The sequence below is a fragment of the Lissotriton vulgaris genome, chromosome 1_1 (genome assembly GCF_964263255.1).
Source record: "Lissotriton vulgaris chromosome 1_1, aLisVul1.2, whole genome shotgun sequence".
NCBI classification, from domain to species: Eukaryota; Metazoa; Chordata; class Amphibia; order Caudata; family Salamandridae; genus Lissotriton; species Lissotriton vulgaris.
In genome coordinates, this window is record NC_141685.1 from 123385809 (window position 1) to 123401882 (window position 16074).

The following is a 16074-nucleotide window of genomic DNA, read 5'->3' on the forward strand; positions in this document are numbered from 1 at the left end:
CAGCAGCAGCGGGGGCCCCAGAGAAAGCAGCAGGGGGATCCCAGAGTGAGCAGCAGGAGGGTCCCCAGAGTGAGCAGCAGGGGGACCCCAGAGTAGGCAGCGGGGACCCCAGAGTTGGCAGCGGGGACCCCAGAGTGAGCAGCGGGGACCCCAAAGTGAGCCGCAGGGGGACCCCAGAGTGAGCAGCTGGAGGGACCCCAGAATGAGCAGCGGGGTCCACAGAGTGAACAGGAGGGGACCCCAGAGTGAACAGGAGGGGGATCCCAGAGTGAGCAGGAGGGGCCCCAGAGAGAGAAGGGGGCCCCAAAGTGAGCAGCGTTGGGACCTCAGAGTGAGCAGCGGGGACCCCGGATTGAGCAGCGGGGGCCCCAGAGTGAGCAGCTGGGGCCCCCAGAGTGAGCAGCAGTGGCCTCAGAGAGAGCAGCAGGGACCCCAGAGTGAGCAGCGGGATCCCAGAGTGAGCAACAGGGGGACCCTAGAGTGAGCAGCAGGGGGACCCCAGAATGAGCAGCATGGGCCCCAGAGTGAGCAGCAGGGACCCTAGAGTGAGCAACGGGGGGCCCAGAGTGAGCAGCGGGGACTCCAGAGTGAGCAGCAGGAGGGCCCCTGAGTGAGCTGCAGGGGGGCCCAGAGTGAGCAGCAGGGGGGCCCCAGAGTGAGCAGCAGGGGAGCCCCGTAGTGAGCAGCCGGGGGCCTTAGAGTGAGCAGCAGGGACCCCAGAGTGAGCAGCAGCGGGACCCCAGAGTGAGCAGCAGGGGGCCCCAGAGTGCGCAGCGGGGGGACCCCAGAGTGAGCAGCAGGGGCCCCAGAGTGAGCAGCAGGGACCCCAGAGTAAGCAGCGGGGACTCCCAGAGTGAGCAGGGGGACCCCAGAGTGAGCAACGGGGACCCCAGAGTGAGCAGCAGCAGCAGGGGCCCCAGAGTAAGCAGCGGGGACCCCAGAGTAGACAGCGGGGACCCCAGAGTGAGCAGCGGGGACCCCAGAGTGAGCAGCAGGGGGACCCCAGAGTGAGCAACAGGAGGGACCCCAGAGTGAGCAGCGGGGTCCACAGAGTGAGCAGCAGGGGGACCCCAGAGTGAGCTGCAGGGCCCCCAGAGTGAGCAGCAGGGACCTCAGAGTGAGAAGCAGGGGACCCCAGAGTGAGCAGCGGGGACTCCAGAGTGAGCAGCGGGGGACACCATAGTGAGCAGCAGGGGGACCCCAAAGTGAGTAGCAGGGGCCCCAGAGTGAGCAGTAGGGGCCCCAGAGTAAGCAGCGGGGATTCCCAGAGTGAGCAGGGGTACCCCAGAGTGAGCAGCGGGGACCCCAGAGTGAGCAGCAGCAGCAGGGGCCCTAGAGTAAGCAGCGGGGACCCCAGAGTGAGCAGGGGGACCCCAGAGTGAGCAGCGGGGACCCCAGTGTGAGCATGGGCGAATTTTGCGAATTCGCAATTCGTGAATTTGCAGATTTGCGAATTCGCAATCCGCAAAATTCACGAATTTGTGCAAATTTGCGGATTTTTCTTTTTTGGCATGTTCGCGGGGCGATTTGCGTGTTCGCTGGGTTTTTTTTGCGAGACCGCTCGTTGTTGTGCCCTTCTGCCCTCTGCCCCACTCGTTTTTGTGCCCTTCTGCCCTCTGCCCCACTTGTTTTTGTGCCATTCTGCCCTCTGCCCCACTCGTTTTTGTGCCCTTCTGCCCTCTGCCCCACTTGTTTTGTGCCATTCTGCCCTCTGCCCTACTCGTCGTTGTGCCCTTCTGCCCTCTGCCCCCTGCCCCCTGCCCCTCTCCTGTTTTATTTTAGAATGGTGCCGGCAAGCTGCCAGCGCCATTCTAAAATAGTTACTAAGTTAGCTTCATCAGGAAGCACTAATAGATAAAATAAAGCAGGTGCTCGAATTCAGTTAAACTCGAGCACCTGCTTCAATTAGTGCTTCCTGTTGAAGCTAACTTAGTAACTATTTTAGAATGGTGCTGGCAGCTTGCTGGCGCCATTCTAAAATAGTTACAAGCTTGAAGCTTGAACTTTTGCCCCCCGGATCCGTTCCACTCGCGGATTAGCGGAACGGATTTTGCGCCCATGCTTACCCCAGAGTGAGAAGAAGGGGGGCCCCAGAGTGAGCAGCAGGGGGACCCCAGAGTGAGCAGCGGGGTCCACAGAGTGAGCAGCGGGGTCCACGGGGACCCCAGAGTGAGCAGCAGGAGGGACCCCAGAGTGAGCAGCGGGGTCCACGGGGACCCCAGAGTGAGCAGCGGGGGGACACCATAGTGAGCAGCAGGGGGACCCCAGAGTGAGCAGCAGGGGGGCCCCAGAGTAAGCAGCGGGGATTCCCAGAGTGAGCAGGGGACCCGAGAGTGAGCAGCAGGGCCCCCAGAGTGAGCAGCAGGGGCCCCAGAGTGAGCAGCGGGGGTCACCATAGTGAGCAGCAGGGGCCCCAGAGTGAGCAGGAGGGGGCCCCAGAGTGAGCAGCGGGGACCCCAGAGTGAGCAGGGGGACCCCGGAGAGAGAAGGAGGGGGTCCTAGAAGGAACAGGAGGGGGCCCCAGAGTGAGCAGGAGGGGCCCCAGAGTAAGCAGGAGGGGCCCCAGAGAGAGAAGGAGGGGGCCCCAGAGTGAGCAGGAGGGGCCCCAGAGTAAGCAGGAGGGGCCCCAGAGAGAGGTGGAGGGGGGCCCCAGAGTGAACAGGAGGGGGCCCCAGAGTGAGCAGATGTGGGGGCAGAGTGAGCAGCAATGTGCCTGGAGGTGGGGGCACCCAGGGTAAATATACCCTGCTGCAGGCGCGCAACACCCATTGGGCTCACGCACCCCTTCTTACAGCCCCTCTGTCTTTGGTTTGAAGAATTAGACCCCCGAAATAATTTTCAGCCCCCCCTCCCCAATGTGGCTCTAGTTGCTCGCCTGCCCTGCCGCGCTGCACCCGAGGACACAGCGCTTCGTTACCCACACTTCCTCTATTCGTGCAGCGCTAGCAGCACTAGCGCCACCGCGGAAAAGAGTCCGTTAGAAGAGCAGGAAAGGGCGGCGTCCGAGGAGGGGGAGAGGGAGATTTAGGGGGGGGGTCTTGTCAGGCGGGGATCACGATTAGGCCCGAGCGCGTGGCCTCCTTTCAGAATCGTTCCTTGTGGCCGTTGTGTATAGTGTGAACTCTGAACTGACACGAAATGAGGGGAGAGGGGCACAAACTACGAGCCCCCACCACCCACCCCGGCCCTCTGGGCCGCTCACCCAGCCATCTGTAGCGCCTTGAAGCCTGGGGCGCACCTGCGAGCAGCCTCTGCCTCTGGGGGTCAAACTCAGGACATGTCTGCAGGCAGTGCCCGTGTCCGATGCCCCCTGGCCAATCAGAGCCCGCGTGTGCAGCTTACTTGTGAGACTGTGTGAAGGTAATTATGGTGTAGCACCTGCACGAGGACTTGTGTGGGGGCTGTGAGTGTGAGTGCGAGTAACACACCGTTTGCTCCTCTTGCATTTGTTTGCTCACAATTGTCCCCTTTGCCCCCTGTAACTCAACGTTTGCTTTTGTAACATGCTCACTTGTAATTACTGTTCCTATTGTGAAGCCTCTGACACCTTCGAGTAAAGTCTGTGCGATATAAAAACGCATCAAATAATATAAATCAATCAATAAGTGTGAGTGCACGACCAGCACAGGAGGTGAGGCTGTGCAGGGCGGGGGTGTGGCCCCCGCTCTCTGATTGGCCCTTTCAGTGCCCGGCCCCTTATGACAGACACCAGAGCCCCTCGGCCCTCCCCGGAGCCCTCCTGAGCGCACACTCACTCACACTCACTCCAGCCGGCCTGTCCAGGCGCTCTGCACTCTAGCGCCTTGATGCTGCTGCCGCCGGACGATCTGCACCCAGGGGTGGCACAGAGGGCACCCCCTGGAGAGGGGGACTGACCGTTCAGCAGAGGGCTCAGAGCATGGGTGAGTGAGCAGGGAGTGCACACTCACCGTGACTCCAGGCGCACTGCACTCTAGCGCCTTGAAGCTGCTGCCGCCGGACGACCTGCACCCAGGGGTGGCACAGAGGACCACCCCCCTGGAGAGGGGGACTGACCGTTCAGCAGAGGGCTCAGAGAATGGGTGAGTGAGCAGGGAGTGCACACTCACCGTGACTCCAGGCGCACTGCACTCTAGCGCCTTGAAGCTGCTGCCGCCGGCCGACCTGCACCCAGGGGTGGCACAGAGGGAACCGTCTGGAGAGGGTGACTGACCGTCCAGCAGAGGGCGCAGAGCACGGGTGAGTGAGTGACTGAGGACTTCAGCTCCTGTGCAGCGCTTTCCGTCGAGCCCTTGGTCTCTAAGCGCTAGTTTTTTGGAGTCAGGTTGCATTGGCCCGAGGGGCCTATGGTACAGACCCGCTAGGGGTCGGTTTTGCTGATAATCTGGTCCCATTGACCTGGGAGGAAGCTGCAGCAGCTGTGCACACAGCGCCTCGTTACCCACACTTCCTCTTTTCATGCAGCGCTAGCAGCACCAGCGCCACCGCGGAAATTAGTCCGTTAGAAGAGCAGGAAAGGGCGGGGTCCGAGGGGGGGAGGGGGGGGGGGCGGGTGTCGGACGGGGATCACCATTAGGCCGTTGTGTATAGTGTGAACTCTGAACTGACACGAATGAGGGGGAAGGGGCACAAACCACCAGCCCCCTCCACAAACCCCGGCCCTCTGGGCCGCTCACCCAGCCATCTGCAGTGCCTCGAAGCCTGGGGCGCACCTGCGAGGAGCCTCTGCCTGGGGTCAGTCTCAGTACATGTCTGCAGCGCCTGGAAGCCCCTGGGGCGCGCCTGCGAGGAGCCTCTGCCTCTGGGCTCAGGCTCAGCACATGTCTGCAGGCAGTGCCCGTGTCCGATGCCCCCTGGCCAATCAGAGCCCGCGTGTGCAGCTTACTTGTGAGACTGTGTGATGGTAATTAGGGTGTAGCACCTGCACGAGGACGTGTGTGGGGGCTGTGAGTGTGAGTGCAAGTAACACTCCGTTTGCTCCTCTTGTATTTTGTTTGCTCACAATTGTCCCCTTTGCCTCCTGTAACTCAACGTTTGCTTTTGTAATGTATTCACTTGTCATCTTCTCCTCATGTATCTTTACTGTTCCTGTTGTGAAGCCTCCGACGCCTTCGGGCAAAGTCTGCGCGAGATAAAAACGCATTAAACGAATCAATAAGTGTGAGTGCACGACCAGCACAGCCTGCCTGTCAGTCCCCCTGGAGAGGGGGACTGACCGTTCAGCAGAGGGCTCAGAGCATGGCTGAGTGAGCAGGGAGTGCACACTCACCGTGACTCCAGGCGCACTGCACTCTAGCGCCTTGAAGCTGCTGCCGCCGGACGACCTGTACCCAGGGGGGGGGCCCAGAGGGCACCCCCTGGAGAGGGTGACTGACCGTTCAGCAGAGGGCTCAGAGCATGGGTGAGTGAGCAGGGAGTGCACACTCACCGTGACTCCAGGCGCACTGCACTCTAGCGCCTTGAAGCTGCTGCCGCCGGACGACCTGTACCCAGGGGGGGCACAGAGGGCACCCCCTGGAGAAGGGGGTACTGACCGTTCAGCAGAGGGTGCAGAGCACGGGTGAGTGAATGACTGAGGACTTCAGCTCCTGTGCAGCGCTTTCCGCCGAGCCCTTGGTCTCTAAGCGCTAGTTTTTTGGGAGTCAGGTTGCATTGGCACGTGGGGGGGGGGGCACCTCTGAGTAGGCAGAGCACGTGGGTGCGGGGCTCCTCTGAGCAGGCAGAGCACCTGGGGAGGGGGGGCTCTGAGCAGGCAGAGACAATGGATGGTGGCTCCTCTGAGTAGGCAGAGCATGTGGGTGGGGGCTCCTCTGAGCAGGCACAGCAAGTGGGGGGGGCTCCTCTGAGCAGGCAGAGCACCCGGGGGTTCAAATGAGCAGACACAGCAAGTGGGAGGGCTCCACTGAGCAGGTACATCTCAGAAGGGGGGGCTCCTCTGAGCAGACACAGAAAGGGGGGCTCCTCTGAGCAGACACTGCAAGGGGGGCTCCTCTGAGCAGGCACTGCAAGGGGGGCTCCTCTGAGCAGGCACTGCAAGGGAACTCCTCTGAGCAGGCACTTTAAGGGGGGCCTCCTCTGAGCAGGCACTGCAAGGGGGCTCCTCTGAGCAGGCACTGCAAGGGGGGCTCCTCTGAGCAGGCACAGCCGGGGTGGAGGGCTCCTCTGAACAGGCAGAGCACCTGGGGGGGGGGGGGTGGCTCTGAGCAGGCAGAGACAATGGATGGTGGCTCCTCTGAGTAGGCAGAGCATGTGGGTGGGGGCTCCTCTGAGCAGGCACAGCAAGTGGGGGGTTCCATTGACCAGCCACAGCAAGTGGGGGGGGCTCCACTGAGCAGGCAGATCACGTGGGGGATTCCATTGAGCAGACACAGCAAGTGGGAGGGCTCCACTGAGCAGGCTCATCTCAGAAGGGGGGGGGCTCCTCAGAGCAGGCACAACAAGGGGGGGGCTCCTCTGAGCAGGCACTGCAAGGGAGCTCATCTGAGCAGGCACTGCAAGGGGGGCTCCTCTGAGGAGGCACTGCAAGGGGGGGCTCCTCTGAGGAGGCACAGAAAGGGGGGCTCCTCTGAGCAGGCACAGAAAGGGGGGCTCCTCTGAGCAGACACTGCAAGGGGGGCTCCTCTGAGCAGACACTGCAAGGGAACTCCTCTGAGCAGGCACTGCAAGGGGGCTCCTCTGAGGAGGCACTGCAAGGGGGGCTCCTCTGAGCAGGCACAGCAAGGGGAGCTCCTCTGAGGAGGCACTGCAAGGGGGGGGCTCCGCTGAGCAGGCACAGCAAGGGGGGCTCCTCTGAGCAGGCACTGCAAGGGGGGCTCCTCTGAGCAGGCACTGCAAGGGGGGGCTCCTCTGAGGAGGCACTGCAAGGGGGGATCCTCTGAGCAGGCACTGCAAGGGGGCTCCTCTGAGCAGGCACTGCAAGGGGGGCTCCTCTGAGCAGGCACTGCAAGGGAGGCTCCTCTGAGCAGGCACAGCGGGGGGGCTCCTCTGAGCAGGCACTGTAAAGGGGGCTCCTCTGAGCAAGCACTGCAAGTGGGGCTCCTCTGGCTGTGCCCACCCTCAAGCAGGCAAGCACTGTCCACCCTCCTGGGCCTGTGAGGCTGGTTGATGCCTGTATGAATGAAATATACACTTATATAGCGCAAAACTGCCAGCCTACGGGTATCCTGGCGCTTGGATTGTCGAATAGACACCACAAAGCAGATTCAGTTGTCAGTGAGAGGATCTAAAGATCACCCTTTGGAAATAGCTAGGTTTTCAGGCTCTTCCTAAAGCATGTCAGGTAACTGGCCTGTCTAAGGTCCAGAGGTAAGTCATTCCATACACGCGAAGCAGTCACACCAAAGGCTCTGCCCCCCATCCGAGACCTCTTAAATCGTGCAGTTGTTATCAGATTTACATTAAAAGAGCGGAGCAGCCTCCCAGGATTATACCAGGTAAACATTTCCTGCAGGGGGACAGGACCCTGACCATGTGCTGCCCTGTTTGAAACAAAGGGGATAGTGGAACCGTCTTAGTCATAGCACCTAACATAAATAACTCATCATTATAAAATTCCCTTTAAAATTAGTTAAGGGATTTTTGTGTGTGCACACTTATTGGCACCCACCATCACAATTCTAGTTCACAGGAGAACTTTAGCAGTATACATAAACGCACAGGTGCACAACACAACTTTAGGCAATAAAAAACAGATCTAAATCTAATAATCACAGGAGTAGAATTCTTTAATTTCGATTCTTTTTATTCCAAAAAACGTGAAGAAAAAAAATTGTACAGCCGACGCGTTTCATCCACTGGGGACTTCTTCAGGGCGGTTTATTCTAATTTGAGTAGTCGCGCTGGTTTGTCCTATTTCTTGATTTAATCGTCTTCAGTAAGAGCTGGAACTGGATAAAGGATATCTATTAGATGTGCCCAGAAGAGGGTCTTCACCAGGATAACAGGGAGACCATTAGCGAGAGCAAGGCTTGATCAAAGATTCAGCCCTTCAATGTCAATCTGGGGTATACACATCACAAAACTGGAAGTCAAGAATAGCCGTGCGGAGGTCAGTGTCAATATGTTGGTGTGTCAAACAAGTAATATTGGCCGATGTTTTAAGAGCGCCAACAGACAAAAGATATAATTCAAGATACTAATCAGTTGTAAGCGATTCTTGATGAGGTGAATACAATCTCATACCAAACATAAACATGAGCCTTCAAATATTGAAGAATGCTTCTTGGCTCAAAAATAGAAGGCACAGTTCCCATCCATGTAAAGCAAGACGGCTCGTGATAGAATCGTCACAGCCTGACACGACCTCCTCTAGTAAACGGGCTGTGATACCGGGTCCCGTGCAGCGCCAGTATACAATGCAGAGAGATTTAAAAGTGTTTTTTGGAAGTAGTCGAAGAACCTTCTATGGCATGCATAGCAGGGTGAAGCAAACACTGGCCGTTTTATTAGCTTGTGAGTCCATTTGAAGATTTCCATCCACCATGACCCCTAGGTTACGCACCACTTTATCCAGAATCGGGGGTTCGTTTAAATTCCACCGATAGAGGAGGAGACATTCTAGTGGCAGGATAGTACACCACCTCTGTTTTCCCCTTCATTAAACTGTAGGGAATTTTTCCTACGCCAACCAGCAGTCTGGCTCATATACTCCTGGAAGGTGTCCATAGATACCGCCTGTTTCCCATCCAGGGAAAACACCAGTTGGGTATCATGTGCATAGATGACCAGGTCTACCCCGTAAGATTTAATAATGGGGAATAGAGGGCGCAGGTAGATATTGAAAAGAATTGGGCTAATCGCCGAGCCCTGTGGCACCCCATGATGTACTGGGGACATGCCTGAGGTGAACGGCGTCAGAGACACAGCCTGTTGTCTTCCTGACAGGTAAGGCAGTAACCACTGCAGGGCCCGTCTGACATGTCCAGTAACACTAGGAGAGAGGAATTCCCATTGCCAGCACCCATTCGTAGATTGTTCATTACGGTTGCCAAAGCAGTCTCAGTACCGTGTTCCGTGCGGAAGCCATATTGGTCCTAGTCCAGCAGGAGATTGTCTTCAAGGTAGCACAATAGACTTTTACTAACTACCTTCTCTAAAATTTTAACAGGATATGGCAGTAGAGAGATTGGCCTAAAATTTGCTGGATTAGAAGGGTCCAGGGATGGTTTTTTAAGCAATGGGGTTACTACTGCTTGCTTCCATACCTCCGGTACCTCCCCCTCCTCCAGCGAATGACAACGGATCTTCCATAGCCAGGGAAAGGTTTCTTGACCAAACATTTTCCAGATTTTATTTGGAAGCGGATCTAACGGGGAGCCCGAGGATATACTTTGAGCCAGCTGGTTAAAAGAATCCTCCGTGGGGGCATGAAAGATATTCAAAGAGGTTTCTATCTGAGATTCTGCATCTAACGCCAAGGCTAAATCATCCGGCCACTGACAACGGATCTTCCATAGCCAGGGAAAGGTTTCTTGACCAAACATTTTCCAGATTTTATTTGGAAGAGGATCTAACAGGGAGCCCGAGGATATACTTTGAGCCAGCTGGTTAAAAGAATCCTCCGTGGGGGCATGAAAGATATTCAAAGAGGTTTCTATCTGAGATTCTGTATCTAACGTCCAGGCTAAATCATCCGGACCATCATGATGTAGTCCTCCAACAATTTTAGTTATTTTTTCCTCAAAGAAAAGGGCAATCTCATCGAAGAGTTTCTGCGATCCGACCACCTCATTGCTCGTGCAAGCAGGACTAGATAAATCCCTAAAAATATTAAAAAGCGCTTTTGTTCTATTTGGAGCTTGCAGAATGGATTTAGCATAAAAGTCTGCTTTGGCCCTGACAATCGAGTCCTTGTACTGGACCTGTATCGATTTCAAGGCTTTCTTATCTGATTTTAGGTAGGCCCTCCTCCATTTCCTCTCGGCCTTTTTGCATGCTACCCGTAGCTGTTTTAATTCATCAGTATACCAGGAAGCAGAGATTTTTTTGTGTTTTTGATACGTTTTACTGTAGCTATTAAATCCAGGGTTCCTGCAATATAATTACAGTACGTCTGATAATTTTCACCTACAGGGGCAGAGGGAGTAAAGAGATTCTGATCCTGAAAGATCGGCAGTGCTCTATTTTTCACCAGCTTGGCCCATTCTCTTCCTTTTCGATAGGTCGATGACTGGTTATTATTATCCTCTGAACTGGGTGTCATGATACGGAAATGAATCAAAGAATGGTCGGTCCAGCTTTGCGGCAGCACATCAACCACCTCAGTCTCGGCCTGGTTCGCAAACAGGAGATCTAAGACATGTCCTCCTAGATGAGTCGGTGGTAGGACCATTTGATGTAAATTAACGGTCTCACAAGTGTACTATAAGTCTTTCAAATGGTTATCTAGGCTGCCGTTATCCCATAAGTTAAAATCCCCTGGTACGATCATTCTCGAATGGGTGAGGCTCAGGTCAGTGATGGAGTTGAACAGATCTTGAAACTGGGTGTCTGCAACCCGGGGGTCTGTAACAGACCACTCCTGTCAGTAGCCTACCTTTAGCCTCTTGCAACGAGAAGCCCAACCGTTCAATCCCAGTAGCATCATCTACTTGTAAAGGTGAGAAGTTAAATTTTTCCTTGAAAATCACCCCAACCCCCCCCTCCTCTCCCAACAGTCCTTGGTTTGTGAAAATGTTTATATTCATCCGGGCAAGCAAAGCTCATTTGTACCAACGACTCAGTACTAGTCCACGTTTCTGTTAAAAAGAGGACGTCCAGATCCATGTTTTCTAACACGTCGGCCACCTCCTGATAATGTTTCACCAGGGATCTGCAATTAAGCATCCCACAACCAGTGTCAATCCTTAAGGGCCTGTGAGGCTGGTTGGTGCCTGTAGGCAAGCAGTGTCAATCCTTAAGGGCCTGTGAAGATGGCTGATGCCTGTAGACAACCAGTGTCAATCCTTAAGGGCCTGTGAGGCTGGCTGATGCCTGTAGACAACCAGTGTCAATCTTTAAGGGCCTGTGAGGCTGGCTGATGCCTGTAAACAACCGGTGTCAATCTTAAAGGGCCTGTGAGGCTGGTTGATGCCTGTAGACAACCAGTGTCAATCCTTAAGGGCCTGTGAGGCTGGCTGATGCCTGTAGGCAACCAGTGTCAATCCTTAAGGGCATGTGAGGCTGGCTGATGCCTGTATACAACCAGTGTCAATCCTTAAGGGCCTGTGAGGCTGGCTGATGCCTGTAGACAACCAGTGTCAATCCTTAAGGGCCTGTGAGGCTGGCTGATGCCTGTAGGCAACCAGTGTCAATCCTTAAGGGCCTGTGAGGCTGGCTGATGCCTGTATACAACCAGTGTCAATCCTTAAGGGCCTGTGAGGCTGGCTGATGCCTGTAGACAACCAGTGTCAATCCTTAAGGGCCTGTGAGGCTGGTTGATACCTGTAGACATCCAGTGTCAATCCTTAAGGGCCTGTGAGGCTGGTTGATGTCTGTAGACATCCAGTGTCAATCCTTAAGGGCCTGTGAGGCTGGCTGATGCCTGTAGACAACCAGTATCAATCGTAAAGGGCCTGTGAGGCTGGCTGATGCCTGTATACAACCGGTGTCAATCTTAAAGGGCCTGTGAGGCTGGCTGATGCCTGTAGACATTCAGTGTCAATCCTTAAGGGCCTGTGAGGCTGGCTGATGCCTGTAGACAACCAGTGTCAATCCTTAAGGGCCTGTGAGGCTGGTTGATGCCTGTAGGCAAGCAGTGTCAATCCTTAGGGGCCTGTGAGGCTGGTTGGTGCCTGTAGACAACCAGTATCAATCGTAAAGGGCCTGTGAGGCTGGCTGATGCCTGTATACATCCAGTGTCAATCTTAAAGGGCCTGTGAGGCTGGCTGATGCCTGTAGACAACCAGTGTCAATCCATAAGGGCCTGTGAGGCTGGCTGATGCCTGTAGGTAACCAGTGTCAATCCTTAGGGGCCTGTGAGGCTGGCTGATGCCTGTAGACAACCAGTGCCAATCCTTAAGGACCTATGAGGCTGGTTGATGCCTGTAGACAACCAGTGCCAATCCTTAAGGGCCTGTGAGGCTGGCTGATGCCTGTAGACATCCAGTGTCAATCCTTAAGGGCCTGTGAGGCTGGCTGATGCCTGTAGACAACCAGTATCAATCGTAAAGGGCCTGTGAGGCTGGCTGATGCCTGTATACAACCGGTGTCAATCTTAAAGGGCCTGTGAGGCTGGCTGATGCCTGTAGACAACCAGTGTCAATCCTTAAGGGCCTGTGAGGTGAGGCTGGCTGATGCCTGTAGACAACCAGTGTCAATCCTTAAGGGCCTGTGAGGCTGGTTGATGCCTGTAGGCAAGCAGTGTCCATACTTAGGGGCCTGTGAGGCTGGTTGGTTCCTGTAGACAACCAGTATCAATCGTAAAGGGCCTGTGAGGCTGGCTGATGCCTGTATACATCCAGTGTCAATCTTAAAGGGCCTGTGAGGCTGGCTGATGCCTGTAGACAACCAGTGCCAATCCTTAAGGGCCTGTGAGGCTGGCTGATGCCTGTAGGTAACCAGTGTCAATCCTTAGGGGCCTGTGAGGCTGGCTGATGCCTGTAGACAACCAGTGCCAATCCTTAAGGGCCTGTGAGGCTGGTTGATGCCTGTAGACAACCAGTGCCAATCCTTAAGGGCCTGTGAGGCTGGCTGATGCCTGTACTGAACTGAACTGAAAAAAACGTATATTGCGCGACTTTGCCAAAAGGCATCAAGGCGCCTATAAACAGATCAAAAAGGCAATCCAATGACTAAGGATAAGCTTTGACAAAAAGCCAGGTCTTCAGGGCCTTTCTGAAAGACTGCATCGATGGCAACATCCAAATGTCACAGGGTACAGAATTCCACAGTCTAGGGGGAAGGCTAGAAAAGGCTCTGCCTCCCCACTTGGCTCTTCGCACTCGGGGAACCAGAAGAAGAGACTTCTTTGAGGAGCGAAGGGTTCTGGAAGGGACATAAGGAATCAGCAGATCTTTTATTCCACCTGTCTCCTTTCTGGTCAGGGCCCCATATACCAAACAAAGAACCTTGAAGGAAATCCTGGCTTCGATTGGGAGCCAATGCAAGGATCTCCTAGCGGCAGTGGCTGATGACCTCCTAGGCAAGTCTAAAACAAATTTGGCCGCAGCATTTTGCACAGTTTGTAATCGCTGAAGCAAGCACTTGTTTATTCCCGCATATAGGGCATTACAATAATCAAGCCGAGAGGTTATCAATGCAACCACAATTTGCTTACGGGCTTGTGCGGACAGATAATGCTTGATCTTCCGCAAGATTTTAAGGGTGCCCCAGCAGGTGGAGATTGTCATATTGACTTGGTGACCCAACGCAAGGGCCGGGTCAATCATGACCCCCAAGTTTCGTGCTAGGAGAGTCGACACAGGGCAGGTCCCCAGGGATGTAAGCCACCATTCCGTAGACCAGATGTCATTATTCCCACCGAACACGAGGATCTCCGTCTTCTCGCCGTTTAGCTTCAATGAATTGTCAATCATCCATTGAGCAACTGCCTCCATACAGTGTCTAAAATTGGAGGCAGAAGAGCTGACGGACTGGGCGAGAGACAGCAAGATCTGGGTGTCATCGGTATAGGAAACTACCTCCATCCCGAATGGTCTAACAAGCCTGGCCAGAGGGGTCACATAGATGTTAAACAGGGTTAGACTTAACGCCGACCCCTGAGGGACCCCATACTTGACCGGCAGGGATGGAGATAGGAACTCCCCCAGCTTCACTCTCTGCTCCCTCTGGCCCAAAAAGGAGGCCAGGAAACTAAGAGCAGGCCCCTCCACCCCTATCTCCCTCAGTCGAGATGTTAACACGAAGGGAGATAGGGTATCAAACGCAGCCATGAGATCTAGCAGGATCAGCAGAGTACTTGTGCCCTTGTCAACTGTGGTGCGGATGTTATCAAGCACCACAGTGAGGGCCGACTCAGTGCTGTGTCCCTTCCGGAAACCGTGCTGCGAATGATCCAGGTGACCAGAAGCTTCAAGAAAGGATGCAAGATGCTGGTTAAGGTGGGTTTCCAGCATCTTTCCTGGGGCAGGGAGCAGCGAAATGGGGCGAAAGTTTTTAAAAACCGCCGGGTCTAGGGTTGGCTTTTTCAAGAGGGGTTTGACTACCGCTCTCTTCCATTGAGAAGGGAAAATGCCATCCCGCATTGCCCTATTCATAATCTCCAATAAGGGGGGCAGGAGGGTATCTTTACACTGCTTATGTAGTTTAAGGGGGCAGGGATCTAGAGGAGAGCCCGACCTAGTCTTGGTCAGAAGGGCATCCAATTCCTGCATAGAAATGGGGGGAAAATTAGACAGGCCGACCGTAGTGGCGGGTCTACCAGACACTTCCGAGGCAATAGCCTGAGATGTGGTAGCCTGAGCGATGGGAGAAGATATTGAGGCCCGTTGTAACTCTAAGGCCGAAGCCATGTCAGCAATTTTAGTGTGAAAATAGAGGGCAACATCATCACACAACTTCTGAGTACAGATGACGGGGTCCGGGGTCTGCAGAGTGGTCAGCGAGTCAACAATATTGAATAAGTCTTTCGGCGAAGTAAGGGCAGCGGTGAGATTCGAGAAATACTCCTGTTTAACTTTTATCACCTCAGCCTTATATTCCCTCAGAAACATTTTATGGGTTTTCCTATCGTGTGTGTTCCAACTAGCCCTCCAGAGTCTGTTTCCTGCAGCCTTGTCTTAAATGTCTTAATGACTCCGAATACCAGGGGGCCGACGGCCTTTTTCTGGCCGAGTAACGTAGGGAGGCAGGTGCTAATTCATCCATGGCCACTGTAATGGCACTTTCCAGCTGGCTTACCGCTGAGCTCACATCCTCCTCTGAAAAGATCGCCATGGTGGGAATAAGGGGGGCGCGTAACTCATTAGTTATCCTCTTCAAGTTTCGTCTTGATTCCATTTTACTGGAACCTTTCGGGATATTATTTATAGGAGTGATGTCCAATTTCAATGGAACTGCAGAGTGATCTGATCAGGTGAGCGGGATAGGAGCGACTATCATTTGTAAAAACCCCATCTAATGTATGGCCCGCCTGGTGAGTGGGGCCCTTAACTAGTTGCTGCAGGCCACAGGATGATAGGGTGTCAAGGAGAGAAAGGGTTTCTTTCGCCTCTAAGTTATCAAGATGGAAGTTCAGATCTCCCAGAACCGTGACATGGTCACAACCAAAATAAGGTTCTAATAGGTAGGTAAGCAGTGTCAATCCTTAAGGGCCTTAAGTGGATTGTGCCTAAACAGAATAGCGTCATCACAAACCACACTCACAACGTGTGAAAGATACCGCACGTCATAAGTGCATGTGTGATGCACCCTTGTCACCAATGCATTATGTTAAAGATGTAAGACGCAAAAATGAATATCTATACATACGTCATTTTGTATTACCAGCCCTGAAGAGTCGTGTTGACTCACCGAAGCACGACGAAACACGTGTCGGCTAACTGTGGACTGTTCTTCAAGTGTGGACACATTAAATCATCATCTTGCAAAAACAAGAAAAACACCCAAGAATCTGCTTCTGTTTGTTTAATTGTTTATGTCACATTTTACTATGTTTATCTACCTGAATGTAGTTGCGAGAGCTCAGCTGTGTACATGTTGTTAAGTCATTGACTTTGTTTTGGACGGTTAAGGTTTTTTTTTCGTCTGCTCTTCACGCACTACTTATTTACCCACTTACACCATACTCTGTAACGTAGAAATTGAGGCAGAGCGCCCCTAGTATCTGAAATCCTTAAAAAAACCCTGTACAGCTGGCTTCTTTTAGTCTTGTCAGATCGGGTGCCTCCACGTTACCTGATAACCTCTTTTCCCACATACCTTTCTATTTTGTCCTTTCCATCATGGACAGAGACAAAGCAGCGGCAGATCTCTTTGAGAATCTAGCCAAAGGCATGCCTACACACCAGGCATCGGCCACGACAGGTCCTGCACGTATAGAGGGTCTCAAGGATAAGTTCATCAAACTTGAGAGACTCAAAAAGCAAGAAAACTCCCGCTGGTGGGATGGAGCCACCTTGAAACATTACTTAAGACTCAAACAAATTCCTAGGGGAC

General features: G+C 54.0%; 1 protein-coding gene across 1 annotated transcript in view; it reads left to right on the forward strand.

Moving 5' to 3' along the window:
• Window positions 1–3817: 3817 nt before the first annotated feature.
• The window catches only part of LOC147737733 (uncharacterized), a 132837-nt gene continuing 120580 nt past the window's right edge, over window positions 3818–16074 (forward strand). Inside the window, exon 1 of the mRNA XM_086942553.1 lies at window positions 3818–4218. The gene's annotated coding sequence lies outside the window, so the exon portion shown is untranslated. The remainder of the gene's footprint in view (window positions 4219–16074) is intronic.